The 20953-nt window shown below is 42.8% G+C and overlaps 1 protein-coding gene across 1 annotated transcript in view; it reads right to left on the reverse strand.

Moving 5' to 3' along the window:
- Positions 1 to 1255: 1255 nt before the first annotated feature.
- KCNAB1 (potassium voltage-gated channel subfamily A regulatory beta subunit 1) overlaps positions 1256 to 20953 on the reverse strand; it is a 589565-nt gene continuing 569867 nt past the window's right edge. The window contains exon 15 of the transcript XR_010749312.1: positions 1256 to 1293. The gene's annotated coding sequence lies outside the window, so the exon portion shown is untranslated. The remainder of the gene's footprint in view (positions 1294 to 20953) is intronic.

Genomic DNA, 20953 nt, shown 5'->3' on the forward strand with positions numbered 1-20953 from the left:
TGCGCCCGACCGGGATCCACCCGGCACGCCCACCATGGGGCGACGCTCTGCCCACCAGGGGGCGATGCTCTGCCCATCCTGGGCGTCGCCATATTGCGACCAGAGCCACTCTAGCGCCTGGGGCAGAGGCCACAGAGCCATCCCCAGCGCCCGGGCCATCTTTGCTCCAATGGAGCCTTGGCTGCGGGAGGGGAAGAGAGAGACAGAGAGGAAAGCGTGGCGGAGGGGTGGAGAAGCAAATGGGCGCTTCTCCTGTGTGCCCTGGCCGGGAATCGAACCCGGGTCCTCCGCACGCTAGGCCGACGGTCTACCGCTGAGCCAACCGGCCAGGGCTAGACCATGTTTCATTCTCATCATATTGTTTGTGAATCAAGGCATTTGTGTTTTCATCCCACTAAAGGATTTGTTACAAAGGCTCATCTTTTTCCCCCTCCCCCAGAGGTCACTCTAATCTCTTTAAGGTCACTCTCTCCCAACTGTATAAGCGAATGTGAGTATTGTCACATTCCCAACCCCCTGCCCTTATTGTGTTTGTCAACTTGGTCACTAATCATTTCAGCTTAAAAAAAATATTTTTGAGTTCCAACTACACACTAGGAGCTGCTCTGAGCACAGTGGAGTGCACAATAAGTGGAACAAGAATCTTCAAAAGTGAATCACAATTTTGTCCCCTTCCTCTAGCTTTCAGACCCAACCTGCACTGTCAGCCACTAGCCCCAAATACAGCTGCCATGTGGCTGCGGCTCAGGATCAAAACCTATCAGGGGCTGGTGCTGGTTATTCTGTTCTTTATCACAATCTTTATTGCAAAGTTTAACTTATCAATACAAACTTAAATGTTAAAAATGTGAATTCAAAATTAGATATTCCATATGTTCACCAGCTATTTCAACCTCATGTTTTTTTTGTTTTGTTTTGTTTTTTTGTTTGTTTTGTATTTTTCTGAAGTGAGAAGAGGGGGAGGCAGAGAGACAGACTCCTGCATGCGCCCAACCAGGATCCACTCGGCATGCCCACCAGGGGGCGATGCTCTGCCCATCTAGGGCATTGCTCCGCTGCACTCAGAGCCATTCTCTGCCTGAGGCAGAGGCCAAGGAGCCATCCACAGTGCCTGGGCCAACTTTGCTCCAATGGAGCCTTGGCTGAGGGAGGGGAAGAAAAAGATAGAGAGAAAGGAGAGGGGGAAGGGTAGAGAAGCAGATGGGCGCTTCTCCTGTGTGCCCTGACCGGGAATCGAACCTAGGAGTTCCACACGCCAGGCCGATGCTCTACCGCTGATCCAACCCACCAGGGCTCAACTTCATGTTTTAAATATTCTTCTTTCTTAAACACTCCCTTCCACTCCCGCTTCTCATCTAGCAGTCTCCCCAAGCAATATTGTGACTGAAAAACCAATTTCTATTTTTTTTTTTTGCTCCAAGTTGCAAACAAAGAAGAGCAGATGTTATTCTGCATTCATTGAAAATAGCCTTGTGCGTTCCTCCGTAAATTTCATACTTAGTGTTGTATGAAAGCCTCTCATAAGTAGTAAATGCACAGAGCCAGCGCCATTCATTCAAGAGCACAGAGGTCCTGAGCAAAGGCAGCTTCATCAGAGTTGTGATCTCCCCCAACCCACATCACTGCAGCGCCTCTGCAGCGTGTGCCTGGACCCCGTCCAAGTACTCACTGCCTCCTTTAGAACTTTTATGGGCCTGATTTTTGAAAGCACCCTCATTCCACATGCAAAGGCCTGGATACACATGCACACTAACAGCCCTATGCATGCAAAGTATGCAGATGGGCAAAGAACAATGACACCAGGGATTTGGTGCTGAGAAAAATTATTAACTCCAAGAATTCCTAAAAGCCCACATAAGAGTCTTATGGAAAAATAGCCTTTCTTAGAGCTGGTAATGAAACTTATTTTAAATCTCAGAGACTGTAGTTTAATAGAAATCTAAGAAAAACAGCTTGTAAAACTTTACTTTTTTTCATCATTCCCTTTGAAAACATGCCCCTGAAAGGTTGCAGAATTTCAACCAGCAGCACCATTACCAAATTTGACTTTCTTTCCATGCCCTTGCACCACACATGGACCACAATGTCCTCAGCCAATATAGTGCAAGAGAACCAAAGAGTAGGCTTCCTTACTAACAGCTGTATGGTTCTTTTTAGGAAGGGAAAGTGAATAGAATTGGGGAGGACAAGTACTATACAATAAATTATAATACATTTTTAAATATTTAATATGCACATAGTATTTATAAATACATAATGGATATTGCAACAGTTGTGCAAAACCATTTTATTAAGATATTTTAAATTTCAGACGTCTATAGAATTAAAATGCTTAGATTTTTCAGACCATATTTAGGTCTAAAGGACTTCTATAATTAGTCAGCACTTCTTTTATTCCTTACCTTTCTTTTTTAAAATCGAAATATAATTAACATATACTGCTCACAAAAATTAAGGGATATTTCAAAATAAATATGTGATCCCCTAATTTTTTTGAGCAGTATATAATATTGTATTAATATAAGGCATACAACATAATGTTGTATATCTTGCAAAATGATTACCCCAATAAGTCAAGTTAACATTCATCACCTCACATAGTTAAATTTTTTTTTCTTGTGCTGGAACTTTTAAGATCTACTCTCCTAGCAACTTTCAAATGTACAATACAGTGTTAACTATTAAAATCAGCATTTCTAAGTTAAGATACATGTAATTTAGTCTATTCTCCCCAAAAGAATTCACATGGAGTCAGCTCAGCAGACCTACTTCTTTATGAGGTGCTAAGACTAAAACAGAGAGAATCCACCTACTCTCCACACTTCAGCCTGTCTGTCTCCTCATGCCATCTACAGTTTGTCACTACTCAAGCAATCCTTTCACAGAATGGTGAGAGCCTTACACATACCTGTGCACTTTCCTGTCTATTGCAATCATCAATTTTTTTTTCCTAGACTCTAAGATCTCTGAGGGCAAATGTGGTGCTGCTTCAAGTCCCTAGCTCCTTACTTTCAGGGGATGTCAGACATTAGCAGTTACTACAGGTTTTGATGAGTGTTGTACTAGGGCAAACATTGCATGCTCTCAAAGCATGTAGCCAAAAGCCAAATCCAGTCTAGGGATCAGGGAAGGACTCCTAGAGGAATAAAATTAAAAAAGAAACCTAATTAAAGTTACTCAGGAGATAAAACAATTGGATTTGATCGACTGCCTGAAAGGGTTGTGAGAACAAAGATAATTTCTGACTTACTCAGGTAACTGGATGCAAATTGAAACAAGAAACAGTGAAGAAAAAACATGTTTGGGAATGTTGGGTGAAATAAAGAGTTCAATCTTAGCACTGGATTTGGGGGTGCTACAGAGAGGTCCAACGAGAGCTGTGCAGGAAGCACCAGATATAGAGGTGTTCAGGAAAGATGTTTAGGACTCCTTGGGAGTCATCAGCATTTGGATGGCAACAAAAACCAACAGGATAGATGAACTTTCTGAACAAGATTGAACAGAGAGAAGGATAAGAATGGAGCCAAGGAGAGCAGGCCTATAAAGAAGGTGAGGGCAAGGGGCATCAGGAGAAAGCTAGGAGACTGCAGAGTAGGGAGCCAGGGGAACGGAAGGCTTTAAGAAGGAAGAGGTAGTCAACAGGGTCAACACTGCTGAGTCAGAGAGTGGAATTTAGCAATGAGCACATCTTCAGTGACCTTGAGGCCTTGGAGGGCAGAGGCGAGTGAAAAATAGATTATACTGGAGCCGGATTTTACTGGTAGAGACATGAGTTAGGAGTCAGGAAGGGAGGCAGCGAGATAAGTTTGACAGAGAATGAGGACAGGTGGGGATAGCTGGAGGGATAGGTAGGTTAAAGCAGTGTTTCTTAATCCTGACTATACACTGAAATCACCTGAGGATCTTGAAAAAATTCTGACAGCTGGGCCCTGTAGCATGCACCAGGTACGAGAACAGACGTTGGAGACTTTCAGGAGTATAGATGTTTCTTTATTGGCCAGTTTAACCTGCGCAGGGGCGAATTCCCAGGTGTCCGGAGACACCATATCCACAAGGAGCTACAAACAGGAATCACGCCTGGCGCTTACAGCTAGGTCCTTATATATCCTAAGTAAGTAAGCATTAAACAGAAGCAGATGTGGCAGTTACCTATTCGCTAAGGGGGTCGCACACAGCATAGCAACAGGGGCTGGGTCTAGCTCATTGGCGAATTTCAAACATAAACTTCTGATAAGGGTCTCTGACCAATGGAATGCAAACATTTGTCTTCCTTTGTTCTCAGCCTTACAGGGTCCCTATCATTGCCTCCCTGTCTCTGCTCCTACACTCTGGCAATCCCAGCACACTTTCCTGAATCTAACATTTTGATCTTTTCTTGGTCCTTATATTCCCTACTCCTGTTGGGGCATAAATCAAACCCTTGATTCTTCATCAGTAGGAAGAATGGTATAGGGTTGAGATAGGACCATTATCTTTTCAGTCTCAATTCTCTCTTTTATAAATGCAAGGAGTTTATTAAGAACTACAGGCCCAATAGTGAGGGCTAACAAAAGTATCAGTAGTGGCCCAGCAATTGTGGATATGAGAGTAGTTAGCCATGGAGAGGTCCTGAACATAGAGGCATACCAGCCTGGGTTATCCTCTTCTTCTAACTTTCTATTCTTTAACCTGTTTACTAACACTTTAATATTTTCCCTAATTATTCCAGAATGGTTGACATAAAAACAGCATTCTTTGCCTAAGGCGGCACATAACCCTCCTTGTTTAAGGAAAAGGAGGTTTAGCCCTCTCCTGTAGGGCCACCTCTGCTAAAGAATCTATTTGCTTCTCTAAGAAAATTACCTGGTTCTGGAGTATGGCAATGTCCTTTGAGAAAGTATGGGACAACTGCTTTAAATTCAAGTCTCCCTGAATTAGAGAGGCAGCTCCTACTGCTGCTGATCCTACAATACCTATAGTGGCTATGATAGGTATTAGAAGTGAAGGAGCTCATTTTTCTCTTAAAGGTGGTGTAAGAAGGAAATTAGGGTTGCCTCCATACAGATACACTTGAGGGATGATGTATGTACACTTACACAAAGCTCAGGGTTTGTAGTAACAATACATTTGAATATACCTTGGGTACACACAAATCATAATCCCTCTGGTGCTTTTATCACTTTAGGTTTTTCTGGATCACTAAACAGAGTTTCTTGATTAAGACAATAGTCACTGTAATTAGAATTAGTTAAAGTGAAGTTAGCTATGGGATAACAAGTCCCTTTTCCATGGGTGAGAGATCCCCCAGAAAAACAATCTTTTATTTGGTCTTGTTTTTCAGTAGTGGGAGGGATTATAATGCTAGGAACTAAATCCCTTCCTTCTGATGTGTCAACTCCTATCCCAATGTAAAAAGGAGGTTTAGGGTTAAGGCACAGCCAGAAAGACTCAGTGATATTAGGTTGAGTGTTATTAAAGTAAGTAAACACTTTGTCTAATAATCCTAGTTCTTCCTGCTGTCCATCCGGTGACGGATGGAGAACGTGATAGAGTGCCTTATGATCTGTTCTTCCTGGTACACTATATGGAGTTGGACTAACTGAGTCCTTCTTACTTGTGAAAGAACTGGTCAAAGAGGTGGCTGGTGGTTTGGGCACTCTAGGGGTTAGCTTATTCTTTCCCCCTTCAAAGAGAAGCTTATTCTTTGTGGGTAATCTTTAGATAGTAAAGAAGGTTCCTGGATCCGTGCCTTCAGTATAGAGTCTTATTCCACATGTTTTTCCCTTACTCCAACTTGGGTCTTGAGGTCTTTTGATGGTGACAATGGTAGGGTTACAATTGTTTATAGAACATTGGTAATCCCTTGCATCATTAGGCTTTTTCCCTCCAAACTTAGTTCCCAGGTGGAAGAGATCTATGTCTGGGTCAGGTCTTGGTGGCTTCCATTTACTAGCAAGCATTTCACACCCCCATGACTTACAATAGTCAGTGGTAGATCCACAAGTGTGGCACCACCCTGAAAGAGGCTCAGGACACACATAATCTGGAATATATCACAATGCCCTATTATTGCAAGAGGACCAACACACCTCGTTATTCCATTGTGATGAGCCCAAAGGTTTTCTAGGTCCTAATCCTATAGACCTGTGTGCTGCAGGAGAGTCACAGAACTCATCATCAAAGAACTTTGAAAAATCTACTCTAAAAGTTACTTGGTTGCCCCATGTATTGTTTTGTGCTATTATTGTTCCATCAGCTGTCCTGATTAATACCCATTCCTTTAATTCTAACCCATTTACAGGAAGACAATAAACAATTAGCAGTGGTGACGTCACGGAAATGGCGCCGTGAGCAGCGCGTCCGACAGATCTCCCCAAAATCACAACAAATTTATCAACTAGAAACAGGAAAATTTATCTTCGGAGCAAACTGAAAGCAAAAGGACTGTTATCACTCGAATCTGAGAGACGAGGGTGTGGAGGAAGCTACCGCAGGGACGTTCATTCAAGCCGCGAGAAAGTGCGCCTGTGGTAAGTCATCCCGCACTCGGAAGCCGCCGCCGCCGCCGCCGCCAGCCGCCGCCGCCAGCCGCCGCGAGCAGCGCCCGGGTCGGTTGCAGAACGAGCAGCAAGCAGCCGCTGGTGCGCTCCCGGTCTGGTTGCAGACCGAGCATTGCAGACCGAGCACTGCTAACGTTCCCAGCGGCCCGCGCACGGGGAGCGGGAGAGGCCCCAGGGCGGTATTCCCTACTTGGGAGATTCTCTCCGCGGGCGGGGCACCTCACCCAGCCATTCAAGCTAACAATCAAGCGTTGGGGGAGGGGCGCGCGCAGGCAGCCTGAAATACCTTCGGGAGCACAGCTGCGACCCAATTACTAAAATTAACTTAACCCGTGAAATCTGCGCACCCTCGGTTCTAATTGATAAGATCTCTCTCAGTTCACCAACCCAAGACAAGAGGCGTGATATTTTTTTGGTGCCTCTCGCTATAGGGGCGGGGGCAACTTCTGATTGATAGAGCCTCCATATTCAGGGATAAACGCTAACAAGAAGGACTTGGCAGATAATAAGATCTATACCACACTAGTCGCAAGCAGAGACTAGTGCCTCTTCTTACCGGCCAAAACAGGCTACAAAGTGTGGAAAGCCTGGGTTGAGAGGTCCAACGGAATGCTAGGCGCTGAACAATCACCTTGACAACAATTGACTCCCACCCCCGCCTGATTACACTGGAGGCCCTGACTGTCAGAGCCCTTCCCAGAGCCTTGCACTGAGTGGGGATAGAGTGGGGATTTCCCAGCTCTTTGAGCCTCTTTCTCCCCAGGCAGAAGCAGTGGCAGCCTTGTGGCTGGATCGCCAGGCTGCTGGTTCAGGAGGGGGGGGACTGGGAGAGAGAATCCACGAAGGCGAACTCTCTCGTCGTTAGACCCTGCAGACGCCGGCAGGCCTTGACTACCAACAAGACTAAAGCTAATTGTGTGACATTGCCGTAGAACCCCATCAACTGAAAGTCCCTGCCTGGGTGTGGCGCAGGGGCAGGGCCTGGGGTGCAGAGTCGCCGACCGGGAAGAGGGAGAGAGGAGAAGGAGGAAGAGGTTGACATCTCAAAATCAGGAAAAATCCACAGACTTTGCAGCTTGTTCCACTGTTTGTTTGTTTGTTTGTTTGTTTTTTTTGTTGTTGTTTGTTCCTTCTATCTTATTGCCTTTATTTCCTCCACCTCAGTCCTTCTATTCTCTGCCCATCTTATGCTTCCCTTTTCTTGAACTACACTACCCATAAGTGTTACATTTTATTTCTCTTCTTCATCCTCACCCTCCTTTGGGGTTATACTCCAGGACACTTAATTCTCACTCTCTCCTCTTTTGTTTTTTTTTTGCCTTATTTTGTTTTTTTCTCTTCCTTTTTTATTTCTTCCTTCGTTTTTCTCTTTTTCTTATTTTTTCCTTTCTATTCGTTTTTTCTTTTCTCGTTTTACTTTCCTCCCATTTAATCCTCAATCACGAACAAATTAGTTAATTTGGGACTCAAGGTTTTTTTTGGCTTTGTTTTTCTTTTTCGGTTTTGTTTTTGTTTTTTTCTGGTTGGTTTGTTTTTGTGGCATTTTGGGTCCTCCCAACCCAAGGTCTCCATTGTATTTGGTCTTTGCTCCACTTAATACAACGTATTTTTACTTATTATTTTTATTTTTTCTTCTTGATTATTACTTTTTTTGTCCTTTTTTCTGGTTCCCTCTTGTCCCTCTCATTATATCTCTTGGTTGACCGTCACCCGCAGGCAGATCAACTTATGCTTGCCTAAGATTTTCTTCCTTTTTTTTATTTTATTTTATTTTTTTATTTTTATTTTTTTTTTATTTCTTGCCCCCTTGAACTCTTCACCGAAAACCAGGCCCTCCATTATAGGCACGATATTTCCCTGAGGAGGGGAGAGGAGGGAAGGAGAACAAAGAAAAAAAAAAGGGGGAAATAATAAATTATTACTGCTTTTTTTTGTGGGGTGTTTTACCCTTTGTTTTTTCTTTTTTGTTTGTTTTTTTGTTTTTTTGTTTTTTACTTTTTACTCTTTATTAATTCTAATTAGTGCTATCAACAAGACCACCCTCAGATGCCAATAAGAAAGAGGAAATCGAATATTATGGATACAAAAGAAAGAGAGGTAACACAAATAGATGTGGAAAAATCTATGGAGAAAAGACTTAACATATTGGAAGCCTTGGAGCTAAATGACAGAGAATTTAAAATAGAAATCTTAAAAATACTCAGAGATATACAAGAAAACACGGAAAGGCAATATAGGGAGATCAGAAAACAACTCAATGAACACAAAGAATATATTATCAAGGAAATTGAAACTATAAAAACAAATCAAACAGAAATGAAAAACTCAATTCACGAGCTGAAAAACGAGGTAACAAGCTTAGCTAGCAGAACAACCCAGATTGAAGATAGGATTAGTGAAATAGAAGACAAACAACTTGAGGCACAACAGAGAGAAGAAGAAAGAGACTCAAAAATAATAAAAAACGAGAAAGCCCTACAGGAATTATCTGACTCCATCAGAAAGAATAACATAAGAATAATAGGTATATCAGAGGGAGAAGAGAAAGAAAATGGAATGGAGAATATACTCAAACAAATAATATACGAGAACTTCCCAAGCCTGTGGAAAGAACTAAAGCCTCAAATTCAAGAAGCAAACAGAACACCGAGTTTTCTTAACCCCAACAAACCCACTCCAAGGCACATCATAATAAAGATGACACAAACCAATGACAAAGAAAAAATTCTCAAGGCAGCCAGGGAAAAGAAGAGTACAACATATAAAGGAAGGCCTATTAGATTATCATCAGATTTCTCAGCAGAAACTCTACAAGCTAGAAGAGAGTGGACCCCAATATTTAAAGCCCTGAAAGAGAGGAACTTTCAGCCAAGAATACTATACCCATCAAAGCTATCCTTCAAGTATGAAGGAGATATAAAAACATTCACAAATACAGAAAAGATGAGAGAATTTATCACGAGAAAGCCCCCACTCCAGGAAATACTAAAGGGGGTTTTCCAACCAGATTCAAAGAACAAAAGAAAACAACACCACAAGTAACAGCTCCACCAAGAACACAATAAAACCAAACTTAAACTGTGACAACAAAGGAAAAAAAAAGGGGGGGAGAGAATGGAGATTAACAGTAGCAAAGGACGATGAAGTGCAGAAATACTTATAAGATAGGGTACTACAATGAATATGGTAGGTACCCTTTTCATTACTTAATGGTAACCACCCTAGAAAAAAACACCACAAAAACACATGACTTAAAAAAGGTAGCAACAGAGGAAAGAAGTATGGAACACAAACAAACAGAAACAAATGATAGAAAAACAAAAGAGAAGAATCAAACTAGATACAAAACTAACAGAAAGCAATTTATAAAATGGCAGTAGGGAACCCACAAGTGTCAATAATTACACTAAATGTAAATGGATTAAACTTACCAATAAAAAGACACAGAGTAGCAGAATGGATTAAAAAAGAAAATCCAACTATATGCTGCCTACAAGAAACACATCTAAGCAACAAGGATAAAAACAAATTCAAAGTGAAAGGCTGGAAAACAATACTCCAAGCAAACAACACCCAAAAAAAAGCAGGTGTAGCAATACTCATATCTGATAATGCTGACTACAAGACAGAAAAAGTACTCAGAGACAAAAATGGTCACTTCATAATGATTAAGGGGACACTGAATCAAGAAGACATAACAATCCTTAATATATATGCACCAAACCAAGGAGAACCAAAATATATAAGACAGCTACTTATTGACCTTAAAACAGAAACTAACAAAAATACAATCATACTTGGAGACCTCAATACTCCGCTGATGGCTCTAGATCGGTCATCCAAACAGAGAATCAATAAAGATATAGTGGCCTTGAACGAAATACTAGAACACCTGGATATGATAGACATCTACAGGACACTTCATCCCAAAGCGACAGAGTATACATTTTTCTCTAGTGTACATGGAACATTCTCAAGAATTGACCATATGTTGGGCCACAAAGACAATATCAGCAAATTTAAAAAACTGAAATTGTACCAAGCATATTTTCTGATCATAAAGCCTTGAAACTAGAATTCAACTGCAAAAAAGAGGGGGAAAAACCCACAAAAATGTGGAAACTAAACAACATACTTCTAAAAAATGAATGGGTCAAAGAAGAAATAAGCGCAGAGATCAAAACATACATACAGACAAATGAAAATGAAAATACGACATATCAGAATCTCTGGGATGCAGCAAAAGCAGTAATAAGAGGAAAGTTCATATCACTTCAGGCCTATATGAACAAACAAGAGAGAGCCGAAGTAAACCACTTAACTTCACACCTTAAGGAACTAGAAAAAGAAGAACAAAGACAACCCAAAACCAGCCCAAGAAAGGAGATAATAAAAATCAGAGCAGAAATAAATGAAATAGAGAACAGAAAAACTATAGAAAAAATCAATAAAACAAGGAGCTGGTTCTTTGAAAAGGTCAACAAAATTGACAAACCCTTGGCAAGACTCACCAAGGAAAAAAGGCACAGGACTCAAATAAATAAAATCCAAAATGAAAGAGGAGAGATTACCACAGACATCATAGATATACAAAGAATTATTGTAGAATACTATGAAAAATTATATGCCACCAAATACAACAATCTAGAAGAAATGGATAAATTCCTAGAACAATACAACCTTCCTAGACTGAGTCATGAAGAAGCAGAAAGCCTAAACAGACCAATCAGCAGGGAGGAAATAGAAAAAACTATTAAAAACCTCCCCAAAAATAAAAGTCCAGGCCCAGACGGTTATACTAGTGAATTCTATCAAACATTCAAAGAAGACTTGGTTCCTATTCTACTCAAAGTCTTCCAAAAAATTGAAGAAAAAGCAATACTTCCAAACACATTTTATGAGGCCAACATAACCCTCATACCAAAACCTGGCAAGGATGGCACAAAGAAAGAAAACTACAGACCAATATCTCTAATGAATACAGATGCTAAAATTCTAAACAAAATACTGGCAAACCGAATACAACAACATATTAAAAAAATAATACATCATGATCAAGTGGGATTCATCCCAGAATCTCAAGGATGGTTCAACATACGCAAAACGGTTAACGTAATACACCATATCAACAAAACAAAGAACAAAAACCACATGATCTTATCAATAGATGCAGAAAAGGCTTTTGATAAAATACAACACAATTTTATGTTTAAGACTCTCAACAAAATGGGTATAGAAGGAAAATATCTCAACATGATAAAGGCCATATATGATAAACCATCAGCTAACATCATATTAAATGGCACTAAACTGAAGGCTTTCCCCCTTAAATCAGGAACAAGACAGGGTTGTCCACTCTCTCCACTCTTATTTAACGTGGTGCTAGAAGTTCTGGCCAGAGCAATTAGACAAGACAAAGAAATAAAAGGCATCCATATTGGAAAAGAAGAAGTAAAGGTATCACTTTTTGCTGATGATATGATCCTATACATCGAAAACCCGAAGGACTCCACAAAAAGATTATTAGAAACAATAAACCAATACAGTAAGGTCGCAGGATACAAAATTAACATACAGAAGTCCATAGCCTTTCTCTATGCCAACAATGAAATATTAGAAAACGAACTCAAAAAAATAATCCCCTTCACGATTGCAACAAAAAAAATAAAATACCTAGGAATAAACATAACAAAGAATGTAAAGGACCTATATAATGAAAATTACAAAGCATTGTTAAGGGAAATCGAAAAAGATACAATGAGATGGAAAAATATTCCTTGTTCTTGGATAGGAAAAATAAATATAATCAAAATGGCCATATTACCCAAAGCAATATACATATTTAATGCAATTCCCATCAAAATTCCTATGAGATTTTTTAAAGAAATGGAACAAAAAATCATCAGATTTATATGGAACTATAAAAAACCCCGAATAGCCAAAACAATCCTAAGGAAAAAGAATGAAGCTGGGGGCATTACAATACCTGACTTTAAACTATATTATAGGGCCACAATAATCAAAACAGCATGGTATTGGCAGAAAAATAGACACTCAGACCAATGGAACAGAATAGAAAGCCCAGAAATAAAACCACATATATATGGTCAAATAATCTTTGATAAAGGGGCCAACAACACACAATGGAGAAAAGAAAGCCTCTTCAACAAATGGTGTTGGGAAAACTGGAAAGCCACATGCAAAAGAATGAAACTCGACTACAGCCTGTCCCCGTGTACTAAAATTAATTCAAAATGGATCAAAGACCTAAATATAAGACCTGAAACAATAAAGTACATAGAAGAAGACATAGGTACTAAACTCATGGACCTGGGTTTTAAAGAACATTTTATGAACTTGACTCCAATGGCAAGAGAAGTGAAGGCAAAGATAAATGAATGGGACTACATCAGAATAAAAAGTTTTTGCTCAGCAAGAGAAACTGATATAAAAATAAACAGACAGCCAACTAAATGGGAAATGATATTTTCAAACAACAGCTCAGATAAGGGCCTAATTTCCAAAATTTACAAAGAACTCATAAAACTCAACAACAAACAAACAAACAATCCAATAAAAAAATGGGAAGAAGACATGAATAGACACTTCTCCCAGGAAGAGATACAAATGGCCAACAGATATATGAAAAAATGCTCAGCTTCATTAGTTATTAGGGAAATGCAAATCAAAACTACAATGAGATACCACCTCACCCCTGTTAGATTAGCTATGATCAACAAGACGGGTAATAGCAAATGTTGGAGAGGCTGTGGAGAAAAAGGAACCCTCATTCACTGTTGGTGGGACTGTAAAGTAGTACAACCATTATGGAGGAAAGTATGGTGGTTCCTCAAAAAACTGCAAATAGAACTACCTTATGACCCAGCAATCCCTCTACTGGGTATATACCCCAAAACCTCAGAAACATTGATACGTGAAGACACATGTAGCCCCATGTTCATTGCAGCACTTTTCACAGTGGCCAAGACATGGAAACAACCAAAAAGCCCTTCAATAGAAGACTGGATAAAGAAGATGTGGCACATATACACTATGGAATACTTCTCAGCCATAAGAAACGATGACATCAGATCATTTACAGCAAAATGGTGGGATCTTGATAACATTATAAGGAGTGAAATAAGTAAATCAGAAAAAAAACAAGAACTACATGATTCCATACATTGGTGGAACATAAAAATGAGACTAAGAGACATGGACAAGAGTGTGGTGGTTACCAGGGGTGGGGGGAGGGAGGACAGGGGGAGAGTTAGGGGGAGGGGGAGGGGCACAGAGAACTAGATAGAGGGTGGCGAAGGACAATCTGACTTTGGGCGAGGGGTATGCAACATAATTTAATGACAAAATAACCTAGACATGTTTTCTTTGAATATATGTACCCTGATTTATTAATGTCATCCCATTACCATTAATAAAAATTTATTTAAAAAAAAAAAAAAAACAATTAGCAGTTTACAGAGGAGAAAGTGAGTTTTAGAGGTTCTCCGGGGGTTTGTTTGACTTGCTATGTTCGAGACTCCTCCTCAGGGGGTTGAGCTGGTGTCACGTGGGAAAGGTGGATCCAGTAAAGTTTCTCAGCTACCTTGACCACAGAGGGGGTGCTGAGCAGTACCTGGAACGGTCCTTGCCACCGTGGCTCTAGGTTCCCTCGTCGGTGGTTAAGGATCCAAACCCACTGTCCAGGGTCCAGTGGTGAAAACTTCTGGGTGTTGTCTTCTGATGCTGCAGCCCTCTCCTCCCGTAGCTCTCTTACTTCTCTCTGGATTTGCTGCAATGCCTGTAGGGGCTTGAGGAAGTTATGATTAGATACCTCTATTTCCTCTCTGGTGATCTGGGGAACTAGAGGAACTGGTTGTTCAAACATGAGCTCATAGGGGGACCATTTATTAGTGTACGGTGTACATCTAACCCGGAATAGGGCAAAAGGGAGTAACTCTACCCAGTTTTCGCTGGTCTCCTCCCTCAACTTAATTAGAGTTTCCTTTAAAGTCCTATTCATTCTTTCTACTTGACCTGAGCTTTGAGGCCTGTAAATACAATGTAATTTCCAATCAATTCCTAACCTCTTAGCTAACTCCTGAGAGATCTTAGAGATGAAAGCTGGTCCATTATCAGATCCTATTGCTATGGGGATCCCATATCTAGGGATGATCTCCCTTAGTAGGATCTTACAAACTGTGGAAGCGGTTTCACCCTTGGTAGGAAAGGCTTCTGTCCATCCTATAAAGGTATCTATTAGTACAAGTAGATACTTGAATCCTGTTTTCCCTGGAGTCATTTCTGTAAAATCTATTTCCCATAATTCTCGTGGGCACTTTCCCCTATATCTAACTAAGGGGGGAAGCTTCTTGTTTATGGCATTGAGCTTAGCACAAGCCTTACATCTGGAAACTATAGATTGTACTATATTTCTAATCTGGGGTCCCACATAGTACTTCTTGATTAGTTGTTCTATCTTATTTTGCCCTAGGTGGGAACTTGCATGGATTTCCTTTACTATTTCTCCTATAATTCCCTGGGTAAGTAGAGTCTGGTATCTGGAAGTTTTATCCATCCTTGCTTATTTCTTTTATCCCCTATTGCTTCCCCTTCTTGCTCTTCTTAAGGAGTATACTTAGGGTCTGAGGGCAGCAAAGGTTGAAGTAAGAGTGGAAGAATGTCTGCAGTTCCTTCTTCCGCAGCTCCTCTGGCAGCAGCGTCAGCAAAACGGTTTCCTTGAACAATTGGAGAGTCCCCTTTTTGATGTCCTTTGCAATGAATTATGGCCACTTTAGAGGGAAGCCAAATGGCATCAAGCAGGGCCAGGATCTCAGTTTTATTTTTAATTTCTTTTCCTCCTGCAGTTAGCAGGCCTCTTTCTTTGTAAATGACACCATGAATGTGGGCAGTGGCAAAGGCATACCTGCTGTCCGTGTAGATGTTAACCACTTTTCCCTCAGCTATCTGGAGGGCCTGCGTCAGTTCGATCAGCTCCGCTCGCTGCGCAGACGTACCTTTTGGCAACGCCCTTTGCCACAAGATTCTGTCCTGGGTAGTTACCGCTGCTCCTGCATACCTTTGTCCATCTCGGACATAGCGGCTTCCATCAGTGAACAGCATGAGGTCTGCCTTCTCGTAGGCCTGGTCCCGAAGGTCCAGTCTGGCCCCTGTTACAGTGTCCAGTATCTGTCTGCAATCATGGACCACTGTTGGGTCCGGTAAGGGTAGCAAAGTAGCAGGGTTTAGGGCTGCCATCTTCAAAAACTGTACTGCCAGGGGATTCAATAGCTGTGCTTGGTACTGCGTCAATCGTGCATTGGAGAGCCACCTATCCGGTGGTGCACGCAGCACTTGCTCTAGATAGTGTTCCCCAATAACTTGAATGTCCTGGCCCAATATCACTTTATTAGCTTCCTTAACTAGGGTGGAGGTGCCCTTAAGCAGGTTGGCCAGCCAGCCGCTATGGGGTCTAGCTTCTTGGACAGATATGCTACGGGCCTTTTCCATGGCCCAAGCTCTTGGCTGAGGATTCCCAAGGCTACCCCTCCCTTTTCAGCAATATACAGCTGGAAGGGTTTGGCCATGTCTGGTAGGGCCAATGCAGGGGTGGCTACTAAGGCTTCCTTCAATGCTTGGAAAGCTTTCCTTTCCTTATCTGTCCAATTGAACTGTTCTTCTTTATCCCGAGTCAACTCGTGTAGGGGCCTGGCCAGCTCTGCAAACCCTAGTATCCAAAGTCTGCAATAGCCCACTGCTCTCAGAAACTCCCGTACTTGCCTCTTGTTAGTGGGTTCTGGGATCTGTAACACAGTCTGGATCCTTTGACTGGATAATGTCCTTTGTCCCCCTTGTAAGTTATACCCTAGATAACTTACAGTTTGGGTGACGATCTGGGCCTTCTTGGCAGAGACTCAATACCCCATCTGCTGGAGGTCCTGGAGTAGGTCTAGGGTGGCCTCCTTACGTTGTTCCTCTTCTGCTGCGGCGATGAGGAGGTCATCCACATATTGGAGCAGCACAATCGATGGGTGGGCAGCGCGAAACCCCTGCAAGTCCTTGCTCAAAGCCTCATTAAAGATAGTGGGGGAGTTCTTGAACCCTTGGGGAAGCCTGGTCCATGTATATTGCCCACTAGTCCATTCTCTGGATCATTCCATTCAAAAGCAAATATCTCTTGGCTCTTGGAGGCCAGTGGAATACAGAAGAAAGCGTCCTTCAAATCTAATACTGAGTAATAGATATGAGTAGGGAGCAACGAGCTTAACAAAATGTAAGGATTTGGCACTGTGGGGTGAATAGTCTCTACCCAGGCGTTTACTTTTCGCAGATCCTGCACCAGGCAATAATCCTGGGTCCCACGCTTCTGGACTGGGAGCAAAGGTGTGTTCCAGGCCAATTGGCATTCTCAAAGGATGCCTGCCATTAATAAGCACTTCAAATGCTGTGCTATGCCCTGCTTAGCCCGTGCAGGGATGGGGTATTGCCTTACCCATACTGGGCTAGCAGTGCTCAGCAACTGCACTATGACAGGTGGCTGGTGAGTGGCTAGGTGTGGTGGGTTGGTTTCTGCCCACACCCCGGGCACCTTTTCCCGCAACTCCTCTGGGACCCCGGTGGCTTCGTCCTTACCTTCCTGGAGGGCTGCCATCAAGTATTCTTCAGATAGGGGCACCAGTACCTCTAGGCTGACTTTTTCGCCTTCTTGGGAACTGCTATCTCCTTGCTTGAAGGTGATTGTGGCTTGAAGTTTCTGCAAGAGGTATACCTTCTGAGCTATTTCGAGCAGCTCGCCCATGAGAGGATAAGGACAATCTGGAATGAGTAGAAATGAGTGGGTGATAGTGCCTCGGCCCAAATTAGTAATTCTCACAGTGGCCCGTGGGTAAGCTTCCGCTTTGCCCATTACCCTTACTATCTTTGTAGTTTCTTTCTGTATTTGGCCCTGTGGTTTCTTCAGAACTGAGTAGGTGGCTCCTGTGTCAACTAGGAAGTCTATTGGCTTTCCTTCGACTGTTAAGGTGACCATGGGTTCCTGGGAGCCAACGGAAATGGAGCCCAGGTTTGGAGCAAGAACTCTGGGGCTTGCTTTGGCTTCTGGCTGTCGGCCTGTAACTTTGGGCACTCTCTCCTCCAGTGTCCTTTCTCCTTGCAGTATGCACACTGGTCTTTGTCTATTCACTCTTGTGGTTGACCTCTTTCCTTGCCTCGTTGTTGCTGCTTCCCTTTTCCTTTCCCTTCAGACTTATGAGCGGCAAGGAGGATTTTGACGGCTGCTCTCCCTAAGTTTGGGTCGTCCCTATTTATGTATACCTTCTGAGCTATTTCGAGCAGCTCGCTTCTATTTTTCCCTTCAAATCCTTCTAACTTCTGAAGCTTCTTCCTAATGTCTGATGCAGCTTGAGTCACAAAGCCTATATTTTCTAGCCTGCGATTTTCTTCAGCCTCTGGATCTATGGGGGTATAAACCCAGTAGGCCTCTATTAGCCGCTCTAAAAATGCGGTGGGGGACTCTTCCCTTCCCTGGATAACCTCACTTACCTTACTGAAGTTACTGGGTCTCCTGGCTGCTGCCTTTAAGCCCTGTAACAGAGCCCGGCAGTACTGGAAGAGTGCCTCCCTTCCCCCAGAAGTATTTGGGTCCCAATTTGGGGGTTGTTTAGGAAGGACATTCTCGACTTCCACATCCGTTCCCCCATCCTCTAAAACAGCTTTTGCTGCTTCTTTCATTATCCTGTTCCTTTCTTCTGTAATAAAAAGAGTTTGGAAGACCTGTTGACAATCATCCCACATTGGCTGGTGGGTCCTAAAAATGGTCTCAAGCAAGGATATTAATCCTTGCGGTTTCTCAGAAAAGGGAGGATTTTGATGTTTCCAATTATACAAATCACTGGAGAAAAAAGGCACATAGATAAAACGGGGTGGCACACGGGGACCTGCATCCAGTGCTGGTGGTGACTCCCGGAGCAGCAAAATGGCCATGTTCCCCTGGGCTCCTCCCACCGAAGGAGGCAAGATAGCGGTGCCTCCTGCCCCATAAACCGCCCCTCCTCGAGTGTGAGACGGACTTGAAAGCCCGCTCACATCTTGCTGCGAAGAATCAGGTGCCTCCTGCCACCAATAGGGTGGAGGAAAATTCACCGGGTCTAGGTGGTCCTCCAGTGGCTCGGGCAAAACAGGGTAAAGTCTAGATGATGGCACGGTAGGCTGTGCCAGGGGATTAGCTTCTCCCTTTTCCTTCTTGCTGCCTTTCCCTGCTTTCTGATTATCTGCAGTAAGGCACACTACCCTTCTCTCTCCTTGATATCCTTTATGTATTTCCTGATATGACCCGGCTTCTCAGTGGCAGTATCAATCCACACATCTATATACAAAAATTGGTCTGGATGGGGCACCTGGTAGATAATGGCCCGGACAGCAAACACAATAGGAAGATCAAAAGTGCCCTCAGTGGGCCACCCTACGTTGAAGGTGGGCCATTCTAACTGGCTTAAGGTCTGGAGGGTTTCTCGATCTGGAGGTGGCCCTCCGTACCCTTGGGCCCTCTTCTGGAAGTCAGAAAGGTTGTTCAGCAGGCACTCGAGCAGGGAACCGGGCACGGACTCCTGTTGTCCCATTCTTCTGTATCCTGCTCTGTCTGCCTCTAAACATTCAAGAATTAACAGAACAAGTGACAACACACTACCACCAACAAGCAGTATGACAAGAGTAAAAGATTGTCTCCCACTCAACTCAGTCATTCAAGCTCAGACAAAACGCAGCGCAGCGCGGCACAAAAATTCCTAATGTGACCGGTCACTTCTAGAGTTAACAATTCCTTTCAGAAAGCAGTGTCCCACTTCTGAAGGCCCTGGGTAGGTTACCAGTGGCGTCCCACCTACTACCTCAGGTTTATACGCTCTGGAGCCTAAAAGCCACACCAAATGAGGATCCTCAGTAAATACTTACTGAGCTCGAGCTGTCCCTCCGGTCTCCGACCCAAAAACTCCACCGAGGGAGATCCCGGACGAGCCCCCAGGATGTAGCATGCACCGGGTACAAGAACAGACGTCGGAGACTTTCAGGAGTATAGATGTTTCTTTATTGGCCTGTTTAACCTGCGCAGGGGTGAATTCCCAGGTGTCCGGAGACACCGTACCCACAAGGAGCTACAAACAGGAATCGCGCCTGGCGCTTACATCTAGGTCCTTATATATCCTAAGTAAGCAAGCATTAAACAGAAGCAGATGTGGCAGTTACCTATTCGCTAAGGGGGTTGCACACAGCATAGCAACAGGGGCTGGGTCTAGCTCATTGGCGAATTTCAAACATAAACTTCTGATAAGGGTCTCTGACCAATGGAATGCAAACATTTGTCTTCCTTTGTTCTCAGCCTTACAGGGTCCCTATCATTGCCTCCCTGTCTCTGCTCCTACACTCTGGCAATCCCAGCACACTTTCCTGAATCTAACATTTTGATCTTTTCTTGGTCCTTACAGGCCCCACACCTGGCAATTCTGACTTAATTTTTATGAGGTGTGCATCCCGGACACTATAAGATTTTTAGAGTTTCCCAGGTGATTCTAATGAGTATCCAGAGCTGAAAACAATTGGGATAGAAAAATAATTTATTTTACAAATCGGAGTGAATTATACATGTGTAAATGCTGAAGAACTGAGCCAGAGAGAAGGAGCAGCTGCAGATAACTGGAGGCAGAGATGACGGTTACTAACAGCTGGGCTCCTAGGAGGAAAGTGAGGATGGAATAAGCAAAGTAGAGGATACGACTTAGAAATATGGAGAAGTGTTTCTTTTATTATGCAGGAGAAAGGGAGAAACAGAGAGGTGTAAATTGAGTCAAGGTTGAGGTTCTGCCGGCCAGACAGTGAGGAGGGGATCTTCCAAGGCTCCTGCATTGTCAGTGACTTGATATGAAGGGGTGGGGGTGCCTAGATGAATGTTTGGAGCTGAACAGAGGACTTGGCAATGCTGAGCACCTGGTTTAGGTTAGAGACCTCACACTTATAGTGTCAGCACTCTGTGAAGCTGATGGTTCACAGCAGAACATTAAGAAATGTGAATACAGTACTTCCCTAAGCATGAGGTTTACATTCTTCAAACCATGTTGTTAGGAGGATTCCAAGTTGAAAAGCTAAGACCATGGGAAGTACTGGTTTGGGGTGGGGTGGGCTGGAGTGGGGTAGGGTGGGGTTACACATGAACCAGTGAAATCTCTTGTAAATAGTTACATTCTCTAAATCCAAAACAAGTGAACAAACAAAACTTATATTGATGTAAAAACTCATATCAATAATAAAGAACTCTCAACAGCATCTACATATTTTAAATGGGTAAAAAATATTTTTAAATATTGTTTGCTTCCTAAAACTGTTGCAAGAGCTTCCTTCCCTGTATTTGCCATGAGATGTTTACAAAT

This window comes from Saccopteryx leptura, chromosome 2, assembly GCF_036850995.1.
Source record: "Saccopteryx leptura isolate mSacLep1 chromosome 2, mSacLep1_pri_phased_curated, whole genome shotgun sequence".
NCBI classification, from domain to species: domain Eukaryota; kingdom Metazoa; phylum Chordata; class Mammalia; order Chiroptera; family Emballonuridae; genus Saccopteryx; species Saccopteryx leptura.